Source organism: Homalodisca vitripennis, chromosome 5 (genome assembly GCF_021130785.1).
Source record: "Homalodisca vitripennis isolate AUS2020 chromosome 5, UT_GWSS_2.1, whole genome shotgun sequence".
NCBI lineage: Eukaryota > Metazoa > Arthropoda > Insecta > Hemiptera > Cicadellidae > Homalodisca > Homalodisca vitripennis.
The window spans coordinates 172,039,280-172,051,608 of record NC_060211.1 but is presented as its reverse complement, the minus strand read 5'-3'; the positions used below and the strand labels follow the sequence as shown (position 1 = coordinate 172,051,608).

The window sequence follows — 12,329 nt, the reverse complement described above, 5'->3', positions numbered from 1 at the left end:
GTAAGAAGTGAGGGCTCTGTGGTGTAATGGTAGCACATTCACCCGGCAAGTGAGAGATCCAGGTCCGAGTCCCGGCGGAACAAGTACTTTTTGTGATTCAGTGTTTATTGAAATTAGAATAGAATAGAATAGAATTTATTTTTGAAAAATATTACAATAACACATTATATACATTGGTATACACAATGTAATACATCAATAAAGTAACCTAAACAACCAAATGTATACACAATGTACAAACCTAATGAGCAAACTTAAATAAAAATGTAACATTCTTGTAAATAAAATTAAAACAAAAACACTCGTAAATTAAAAAGAAATATTTTCAAAAATAACTAGGGCCTCTAGAGGCAAGTGCCTGTGGAGAGGTTCCTTTTATTACAAAAATATTTTTTAGCTCAAAGAAAATTTCAATAAAACTTTGATTTTTTTTATAAGCTCCTAAAAAAATTGATTAAAAGTGTGCTGCTGCTGCAGAAGCAAATGAAAATCCACTTAAATAAATTCAAACTAAAATTTACTGTTACTTTCTTTAATTAACTAGGAATCTATGCAGAGAAGAAAATCTAATTTATCAAAACCCAATAACCACTTCTTTAATGTTCTTGAAATTAACTTGATATTCTCACAACTAATAATTGAGGAAATTATACTAAACATTTTAGTATATATATATATATATTATATATATATATATATATATATATATATTATATATATATATTACAGGGTGAGTGGCTCTTGGTGTGACAAAATGTTTTGGGTTATAACACAATGTAAATGTGATACAATGGTGGTTATAAAAAAGTTTAACTCCAAAAATTAGGTCTGAAATGAATTATTTTCAGTTTTTCTAAAAAACCCCATGTTTTTGTACGTAAATATTATATTTCTCAGCAAAGTATAGACATATGTGAGCAAACTACATCATTGTTAGATACTCCGTTAAATCTTAAATTTGAAAAAGTTATTGGTTCAAACGGTAAGAAAAGAAAATTGAGCTTTAGATCGATTCAAATGGCAAAGTTGCTAAGTTTAAGAAAAACTGAAATATCATTGAACCCCATCTTTTTACCACACCCTGTACACAAGAATGTGTCAAGTCATATTAAAAAACTTTTCCATTTAATAGGCTTTAAAATAGTATGCCATATGACCATAGTTAAGTATTCTTTTATCTACTTTTATCGGTTTGAATATTAAAAAACACGCAAGCTACAAAAAGATTAAAACAATTTAATAACAACTGAACTTAATTTTTATGTTTCATAAAATGCCTCATAAAACAAGGGAATTGAAGATTACAAAAAAGTAAAGCAGTTTAAAATAATTTTGTGGATGCTAGTTACGGAATAATGGTCATATCCTTTAACAATGTTTGTGATGGAAAATGCGTGTGCTGCCCAAAGAGAGTATCAAGCTCGCTACCCTGATCGCCGACTTCCCAGTCATTCTGTGTTCTCAAGACTCCATCAACGTCTTGTGGAGGGAGGTTACAGTTCACAAAAGACCTAACGAAGTAGGACACATTTGTTCATGATGTAGAATTAGATGAAGTAGTTCTAAATTCAGTTGAATGATCCAGAAGTTAGTAGTAGACAACTTGCTAATGACGTAGGTGTATCATAAATGGAAGGTTTTTGACATTTTTCATAAGATAAGTTCCATCCATACCATTTTACGCCTGTTTCAAGGTCTGAAAGCAACTGATTATGCTCCTAGAGTACAAATCTGTCGTTGGTTGCTAAAACAGAGACATAGAGCAGCGTATTTTTTTCGAAAAATCCTTTGAACTGATGAGTCGTTGTTTAGAAGAGCAGGAATTTTCAATTGTCATAATATGCACCACTGGGATCAACAAAACCCACACCGGACAAGTGAACAATCCTTTCAAACGCGTTTTTAGTATTAGTGTTTGGTGTGGAGTCTTAGGCGACCAATTGATTGGCCCTCACGTATTTGATTGAACTGTAAATGGAACAAACTACTTTAGATTTTTTGCAACACGACCTACCTAACAGATGGTTTGAACAATGTTGAAAGAGACGAGCTTATATTCCAGCAGGATGGAGCCCCTCCACAAATTTAATTGCAACAGTACTGTCAATGGCGGATCTGAAAACCTATGGACTTTTTTGTGGATTGAACGTGGGGGAACTGTTTTGGCTGCCCGATCTCCTGACCTTAAAACCTAATGAACTGCAATGATTTTACTTTTTATGTGTGGGGGTTTTTTAAGCAGGAAGTTTGATTACAGTTCCACCCCATAAACTCAGAAGAAGAATTACGAGGCAGACTACTCAGTGTTTTGTTGGGCTATGGCTGCTCAAAGGCTTCGGAAAAACTGTCTTTAAAATGACCTTAGGAGCAATGAGAAAGCGACTTGACAAAAGCTTGTGTGAGAAAAGACATGGTCGCTCATTTTGAGAATGAACTGCAATGTCGTTTACTTTTAAGCTGTTTTGTGTTCATTAAGTTTGAACTAATCTTTTTCATTTACCTTATTGATAATGATTACAGTTCCATTAATAAATATCTTTAGTAATGCTCAAAAATTATGTTTATTATCCGTTCTATGACTACTCAGTGTTAACTTTTAACCTATACTGATTTTTTAAAGGCAATACACCTAAAAAGTTTTGTAGCCCGATGGTCTTCATAATATTTATGCCAAGTTTCAAAAAATCGGTAAACCCGTATTAAAAATAAAATTACTTGTATGTAAAAAACAAAATGGCCGATCTAAGGTAAACGAAGCAAGATAGGACTATACATTATATAACATTTTTCGTTCAGTTTGACCTCCTGAACAATTTGGTGAAGTTTGGTCCTGTAATTTTGGGACACCCAGTATAAAACAGTTAACCGAAATGGAAGATCTGAAACATTTTAACATCACGGAGATGATATAAAGGGGGGGGGGGGCAAAAATTTAGGAACCCCAATAACACACAAATTTGAAAAAGTACTCACAGTAAAGAAAAGAGGAACCAAATGGAAAGAACGGAAGAAATAACACAGTAAACGTATGCAGGGACTTTGGGAAGAACAAAAGTACAATCAAAGGGCTACAAAATCATGAAGTTCCTACTCTCTTAGGGAATGATCTCAAATAATAACAATGCATAGATATAACTATTACATTATTATAAATATATTACATATGTACAAACCCTACAAGTATTAAATGATTTGTTCGCTTGTCATGTTATTTATTAACCTTTTTAAAATATTTTTGTATTTAAAATAAAATAAAAGTTTTTAACGTGTTTGAAGAGATTTAGTCTCTCCAACTTTTAAAGAAATTCGAACATCCTTTTTTGTAATTTTTGTTGGTCTATGTTATTTTTTTGTAAATATACGTCAGAGTTTAATAGTTAAAAAATAAAAGCGGTAAAATAAATCTTATTAAATAACTAACTAGACCAGTCAGAATGCACCAGTGACGCGACATGTTCCGCAAATGTTAGTTTTAGGACTGACCGTCGGATCGCGCTATGACAAATATCCTGTAAAACTTATGTATAGTTGAAGAAACTTTAAAATATTTCCAAAAGTACCGGTATTTAGAGTATGACCGAAAATGGGTTTAAAAATGAATCTTTTGGTCTTAATGAATTAACTACCCAATTCTCAAAATATACCACATTTCCATATGTAGCACAATACATAAGCGCGAGATGTTTTTTCAATGAACATTTATATGACAAAGTTAGAAATAAAAATTAATAATTGTTGTTTAACAGAAAACGTATTCAAACATTTAAACCTTTTCCTGCGAAGAAAGTTTATAATGGCCTATCTAATAACAGTTCTTTAAACTTATTCATAGCTACTAGTTTATTATTATGAGAAAAATGTGCATACAGTTAATACGTCAATTGTAGACCTATGAAATTAATTTGTTAGCGTTGTCTGTTATAAGATTGTATTATAACCTCTTGAAAATTGAGTCTATGTGTGCATTTTCAAAATGAAAAATGTAATAGTGAAGTAACAATTATGAAGAATAATATCAAACTTCGTTAATACCAAATTAACAGCATACGTGATAACGGTGTATAACATGGGCAACTATACAGGGTGTTCAGTAAAAGTTTTCCAATACTTTGGGATTTTGTTGTACACATAAAAATAAGCAAACAAGTTCATATGAAAGTTTGTCCTAAAACCTTTAGTTTTCCGTCTTAATTGTTATAAAAAAATAGGCCTATATCTTTATAACCAGTTAAGATAAAGTTATGAATTGTATTAACCTTGGGTAGACCTTTTTGAAAATAAAATATTAACAAAATCCGGCCACTTTAAAGGTTTGGCCCCTTACAACAACAACAGTTGTTCTGTTGTTTGTTGCTCCCGGCTTGCACAAGCGTATCTTTAAAGTGGCCGTGCTCGCTTATGCGTTGACAGATTTCGTTGAAAAATAAACCGTTGGAATTGGTACAAAAATTATTAAATGGTTGTTATCATATGCATTTTTTTATAGCTAAACCGGTTTTTTGTTATTTGACTTTAAAAATATTATACAGACGCCATTTTGAAAGGAACAAAAGGATTTTGTTAACATTTTATTTTCAAAAAGGACTACCATTTTTTAATAAAAAACACATATAAACAGATAGGCGGAAAGCTAAAGGTTTTAGGACATATCTTCATGTGAACGTTTTTGCTCATTTTTATGTGTGGAACAAAATCCCAATTGGAACACTTTTACTGAACACCCTGTATACTTATAATTAAGTTTTACGTGCAATCATAGTCCTGACAGGAGCACCTTGGCCGATGGAACTTGCTTGCTATTTTGATAACAATCAGAACACATCTGTGGTGAATTGGACTATCATATTTTTTTCTCTTTAAATTCAAACATTGTAATACCGTTTGTAGCTTAGGCCTACAATGTGGCTGAAGCTAATGGCATACGTCCAGGGCTAATTTTAATACCTTCAGTATACGAATTAGTGACAGTTAAATTTCACGCTTATTGAGCGCTGCACACCAGTGGCGCTTATAGCAAATTTTTTTTTTTTTTTTTTTTTTTTTTTTGGGGGGGGGGGTTGACACACTGGGTGGTTTAGGAAGTATAAAATACCCTCAAAAAATAGGTGATCAGGAATGTCCTCCGGGAATTATCGAGCTTTATGACCTCACAAATGTGTTCTAGTTTAAAACAAACTGGGTCCACTTTTAATGTTTTGTCTTTCAAAATGTCGGGGGGAGGGGGCTTGCGCCCGCTGAGCCCCTCCTTATATACGCCCATGCTGCATATTATCGAATAAATTATTAACCATAATGAGTGGATATCAGAATTTAGGACATTGCCCATCTTTACATGTTACAAAAACAGAACACAACGTTTCGACAATTGCACTCTATTCTCTTCTTCCGGTGTTAAAAACTTAAGACAAGGTTCAGAATGCATGCACAAAAATTGCAGATTAATATACGGCGTAAAACTCGCAAACAAATTATACAACAGAAAAACAAAAAGTCAAGCATAGGCCTAGAAGCCCTGAGTGTCAAAAACACAATTTCTGCTCAATTTTAATTTCAGATTAAGTTTGATCAGACAATTCAGCGATTGACAGTTTAGTACTTTTCATCAAATGTAGAAATTAATTTTCAAAGATTATTCATTTTTGAAAGGATATGATCTAATTAATTTTAATACCCGCCGTAAAACATTTCAATATGGGACATTGATGTGCAAGAATTAAACTCGGATATTCCCAAGATGGCAGACACATTCCTCTGTGTGCTAGAAAGGATGATCCTGCTGCAGGATCTTCTCTCCTGCAGTCAGTGATACAATATCACACCTAGAGTGTGGATAAGGCTGTAGAGAAATGATCCTTATGGACCCTTAAGGCTGGCTCTACTTTTTTGACACGTGAAGAAGAGGACAGATTTAAATCCTTGAAACGTTGTGTCCTACTTTTGTAAAATATATGCCTATTTATGGCAAATATCCAGAATTCTGCTATCCTCCAAATCATAAATAGTCAATAATACGCTTTAAATAAAAGAATTTTAGATTATTTGGTTTGATTAAAAAATTATGATTCAGCGATCCCGCCACTGCTTAGTCAGTATATTATTCAATTCTCGGAAATAAGCGAGAAGCAACAAACGAAGGCGTTTATTTTTGTCCCATTCCACGGCCGAGAACTGTGACTCATTCCAGTATTGAATGATCACCGAGTACCAGAGTTGGTGCCAAACACCAGCAGTACCTGTAATAATTACTACCATTATTACAGGTGTACAGTAGTACACAATTACAGGCAGTATCGAGCATCGCTTAGTAGTGAACTAAGCTACGCGGTTTCCTTTATTACATTTGGTTTTATATAGTAAATATCTACTAATAGACTAGTAATCTATTGAAAGATACATTTCGTAAGTAATTTTCTTTTTGTTAAGAAAACTATGGAATATTTCCTTGAATGTGTACTATGTAACTAAATTGAATAATGTACTGTTAGTGTTCGAGAATATACAATTTTAACCGTTCCACTCCCAATATAACAGTATCCTACTAAAGTACCAAGTCGAGACTTGACCATCGATTTCTACTTCCTGTTGCTCGCGTGCTAAGGTTTGGAAACTACGACAACTTATCAAGCTTAGTTTTTCCTTAGTAGGTGAAAAGAACACTTCCCTAAATTTCTCCAAATTATACTCTAGGGTTTCTTGCAAAGTACTGTTTCAGACCTTCTTGTATTAGCCCTCTAAAGTAAGACATTACTTTGTCCAGTGAAAAGAATGCTAAATTTATCTTGAAATATCTCCGAAGGATGTAATCTGATAACCCAATTACTTTAACACAATTTTCAGCTCACGTTTTTAAAAAAGCTCTTAAATTTTTCTACTAAAAGTTTGTTTTAAAGACATGTGATTATGTTGGGTACTATAATATTTTTTTTAGAATCGGCCTTGCGTTCGATTGAAAGGTTCTACCAATCAGGTGTATGTAGACTACGACAATTACATTCTACCAATTAATAGTCTACTCCTCACGTAATTGTATTCGTGCAGACACCCAACCAATCACAATAATAATGTAAAAATAAATAATTGTATGTTCACTCACTAGTTCGTTGCTGGTCACGTCATGGGAGAGTGAAGCTACAGTCGGGCCTACGAATCAACATTACAAGTATGTCTTCACAAAACACCAGAGCTACAAAATCGTTTACGAGAAAAAATGTCATTACACACAGAATAAGTGTTCACTCCATAGAACATGTGAGGGGAGATGTGAATGAGAAGTCAGACTTAGGTACAAAATACACGATATCTACAGGCGAATTCATATGAGTAAACAAGAAAACACAATATGGAATAACTGAACGCTGAGAAAGTTCAGAGATACCTTCTCGTTAGGACGAGCTATGAGCTACGTTACGGAATCCCGTGCCCATTTCCCGCTAATTTGGTTCCGTCGTTTGCACCAGTCTAAATGCGAGTCCCTCATAACAGCGCTCAAAATGGCCCGCCGCCAAGTTTAAACTGGTGCACTATGGCTTCCGAGCGTGTCGTGACTCCCGCAATCTCCGCTAGAGCGCTCCACCGTACGGAGCGGCGCTGGGCGATTTATACTTTGTTGACGTCCGTTGTCACGTCTAGGGCCGCTCAAAGGTTGTTGGAGGCCTGGGGCTAACCTAAAATAGATTTTGTTAGGGGTCTCTTAACCAAATATTAAATTTTTTGTCCGCTCGGATTTTTTAGAAATAGGTTATGTCAGAAATATTGCGTACGAAATCAGATTCAAATAAGAGTAAGCGTCTAATTATGGAATAGGGTTAACTAGTTAATCGTGTAATATCAATATGATGAACTACGTGATGAATAATAAAATGTATCGATATTTAAAAAAATCATTTGCTCTCATAAATAAAATACAATTTTACTGTAATTTTCATGTACTGTACGTTATGTAAATTGTACACTCTTTCTCTGCTACTAATGAGATCGGTTTAATTAAGAATTATGTTTTAAGTTTGAATTTTTCAACGATCACAAACTTTGCTAGTATCAACGTTAACACAATCATATTGTTTTCTTTTTTTATAAAATAAAAACCCGATTCCTCATTTAATATCAAATACAGCCAACCCATTGTGTTTCATCACTTTGGTTGCATGTAAACCAATTTTAGAAGCATTCATGATCAGATGCTCAAACTTAGTATATTGTAATCCGAAAGCTGTGCATCACATATGGTTAATATTCCAACCTATTGAAGAGTACACACATAGCTAAGTGCACGGCCCCAAGATATATACATAGAGAGGTAAAGAGGAGGCTACTTTCTGAAAACATAAGTGTGATATGTCTAGGTCATGTGTCATCTACCAGCATTGGCAGTGCAAATCAAATGTTAGCGTGGACGGTTAGTAGTACACTTACTACTGCACACTTAACTACAAGTGCCCCAATTGTAATGCTCTGAATCTGAGATGCCAGAGGAAATGAGTTATTTTATATCTGTAAACTGAAAGTACATAGCAATTTGCAGTCGTATAATTTATTTTGAAGACAATTGGAGAAAATGAGCTCCAAAATTTATTAAATTTTCAGAGACATAACATTCCTGGAAAACATTAAGGGGAGGGGGGTCAAGACAATTGATATTTTTCCTCAGTGGACGGACAGTAAAGCAAGTGCAGTCAACCGCTCATTCCCTATTCTGTTGCTTAAAAAGATCTTGACCCGTTTCAATTTTGAGAACGATCTTTCACCAGTATATTTCAGGAATACTGAATTTTGTAGAATAATAATAATCATTTGCTAAAAACGTGAAAAATTGAAAATGTGGGGGGGGGTCCTGGATTCCTTACTGACTACATCCTTACCACCAACACAAAAGTTAATGAGATAAAATGGGACCCTTCTTCTGGTGGACAGAAGAAATTGAACTGTTGATCAAATAGAAAAACAAATTGATGAACAAATCCTGGGAATGAAGGCAATATGATGACTAGAAAAAGTACAAGACAGAAATTGACAGAAAACACTAATAGGCTACATATAGCAAAGAAAGTTGTTTTGTGGAAAACATTCTAATATGAAAGATTTTAAATGTTTGGACATTTTTGTCAGTGTGATATTGCATATTATAGCAAGAATAGGAATACCAAATGACATTAACCCAATAACATGAATGAATATTTTGTGTATACGGTTTCGTTTTCTGAATCAGATGAAGAATTGAAATTTATTTACAAGTTAAACAAATGAGAAAATGTCCCAAATACATTTCAGTTCTAAAGTATGAGGAATAATTGTAAGTGAATGAGATTACCTTCAAGACGATTGTTAAGTATAGATATGATTAAAGCCCATAAGCCTTTGTGACATTAGGGCACTAACATTCCTAAATGTTAAATGTTAATTCATAATAAGAGCTTGTCAATATTTACCAAACTGGAAACATAAGAGTTCGTTCAGTGTAATCCAATATTAAGACTGATTTCCAATTTGCGTCTGTCTAACCATATAGAACGTTTAGTAAAATATAGTTTTGAGACAAATTTTGGAATATGTGTTATCAGAACATTTTCTCATAGGCTGCAGTCAGGATTTAGGTTGAAATCAGGATAACCATAACACCTGCACTGCTTTAATGAATGGATATGTTTGTCAGTTTATTTGCAAAAAGATATATAATCAAGAATTTAACGCACTATTCATAGCTTATTCATAAGCTGGGAGAAATAATAATGGCTTTATTGTCAAGTGCTTTCGGTTTACACCGGTGTACAAACGTTCTCCAGTCATTAACAGTAAAATTCTTAAACTAATATGATAAAAACTAAATAAAAGCCCAACACGAAGTAATCTACAGAACAATTCTGCTCCTATCAGCTTGTCGATGGGTCATGGCGAGTTGAAACTGGAGTCTTTGATAGATTCAAAGCACTGCTGTCGATTGGATAGTTGGGCAGGTTGTTCGTTACTTTCAGAAGAGCTAGGCAGCTTATGTTGTTTTATAGACATTGTGCTGTGAGTGAACAGAACAATGAAGTACGTGTGAGGCAAAAGCTTGTCAGTTCCCAATACCTGTAATTCTTCAGTTTTGTTTGATTTTAAAAAAAATTTAGTAAGTTCACCATCCTCTCTGTTATGAAATTTTATTATGATGCCAAGTCTAATAACACTCTGCAGGTTCTTTCCTCGCCATTTGCATCCTAGATGTCCACAACTGATATTACATACAGGATTGTCAAATGTATTTGAAGCCAAAGTTGCGGGAGGGCTGTTACTTATTCCCTGGTGAACATTATTACTTTCTGCAATGGTGTCATGGTTTTGTTAAAAATGTGGTTGAGTGTGATGTTTCTTGATTTGCAATCTCTGATGAGATGACCATGTGATAACCTGTTAATACACATTCCTAGTTTCTTTACTGATTCAAGCCTACCTGAGATAGTCATTTTGTGTAAATTGTCACATTAAAATATGTTGCGGCCCTTTTTGCGGAGAGGGCAATTCGGTATACTGGTGACAAATGAGCTAGGGCTTTTCCTGAATTGATGAAATTGATTACTTTTGCTACTATTAGAGGTTCTATTTAGTTCTATTGTTTCTAATATGTTGCATCTATTTTTCAAGGCATGAGGTAAACTGATCAAACCTGGGTAATTCTGTATCTAACAGACTTCTCAATGCTGTCCCAGACTCTTTTGTCGAGTTTTTTTAAGTTGAACAAGGGCGTGACGTGATTTTTTATCATGACACATTTGTTGTCAAACCTATTCTTTAAAAGAATCCAAGCTGTGACGTAATTGGAAGCTGAAACTTCCAAACTTTATTACACGAAGGGTTTGACCTTGCAGCATTAATTTAAATAATGAAACTTTTGGATTGGTGAAAGTGATGTATTGTCTTCTACTATGGAGTTAAATAAGTTCATAGAACTGAAGCCATTTTTCATACATCCCGCTGAAGGTAGTTAGACTAATCGTCGGCAATTTAACCTGAATAGTTGATAAAGATTGTGAATGATGATAGGATGATCAAGTTGCATTGTTGGATATTTGTTTAGGAAGAAGAGCCTTTGACCTAGCCATTAATTGAAAATATTTCTTCAAAGCACTATTTCATGATCAGTGTCAAGAGTCCACTAATTCTCTTTCAATTTGAAATTATTCAAATTCCAACAAAGAATCCTTAAAAACACTAAATCTGTCTTCTAGCTGTGACACATGTTCATATTGTTCAATCCTATCAGTATGCATCCTAAATCTAGTCAATTAGATTGAATGTAGCTCGTTTGATTAATTTCTTTACATTGTCTGACATTTTTGCTTGCTTAAAATAAGTTAATTGGCATTGTAATGGGCTTACAATTGATGTTGAATCAGGAATTTCCAGAAGGAATTCCACATTTCAATAGCGGTCAAAACTGATAATGAATGCTGCTGACTAATTAACTTATCTATGAAACAAACATTGGTGTGCATATGAACTGTTCCTTTCCCCAAGTTTGGTGTTTTTCAGGTAGATATTGTATGAGGGTCACTCTGAAAGTTTAAAGATACTCGCAGACTGTGCATACAGTACTGCAATAATCTCGTCATTCTTATCTGGTTGTCCAGGTGCCCATCAGTATCTGAAAATTTCTAAGTACAGTTCAAAAATATAAATAAAACATACGTCGATAACATATGGTACTGATGGCATTTTGAAAAGGACGGAGGCAGTATCAACCTAAAGCTCGAGGGTTAAGTAATATTCATAAACATAACACAAACAAAATGATCTTTCTTTAAAAAAAACAAATCAACTCTTCATAAAAAGTAATCTTTACATGCTGGAATAATTATATTTTTTAATGATATACCAAGAGCAGTAAAATGCTTAAATAACTATGCAAAATTTAAACTTAATATAAAAATACTAATAGAGAAAGGTACTATAATTCTTTGATGAATTCATGACTTAGAGGCAAGTATTATTGATTCAGAATAATTAATTTAGATGTAAATAAAATCTAATTGTAAATAAAATGGATTGCAGTTAGTTTTAGTTCCTTGATGTTCCTAGTTCATTAGTACAACTTTTTGTATATTTTATATAAAAAAATAATTTGAATCTGAGTCTGAAAGGATAAATTAATGTTTAGCTCTGATGCACAATACAAATTCTGTTATCTCTTTAAGAAATAGATAACATATCTCAGTTGCACAAACTATCAAAATGTTCTATTTTTAGTTTATGTAGTACAATGATCACAAGAATTAACTTTGAACTTTTGATTTCCTCTGAACTTTAGTCTCCTGATAATCTGACCCAGATTCCAACCAAGACTCTCTATCAGTAAT

General features: G+C 33.5%; 1 protein-coding gene across 1 annotated transcript in view; it reads right to left on the bottom strand.

Moving 5' to 3' along the window:
* Nucleotides 1–7,475, bottom strand: part of LOC124363727 (myosin-2 heavy chain) — a 92,793-nt gene extending 85,318 nt beyond the window's left edge. The window contains 1 exon segment of the mRNA XM_046818989.1: nt 7,094–7,475. The gene's annotated coding sequence lies outside the window, so the exon portion shown is untranslated.
* Nucleotides 7,476–12,329: the final 4,854 nt, after the last annotated feature.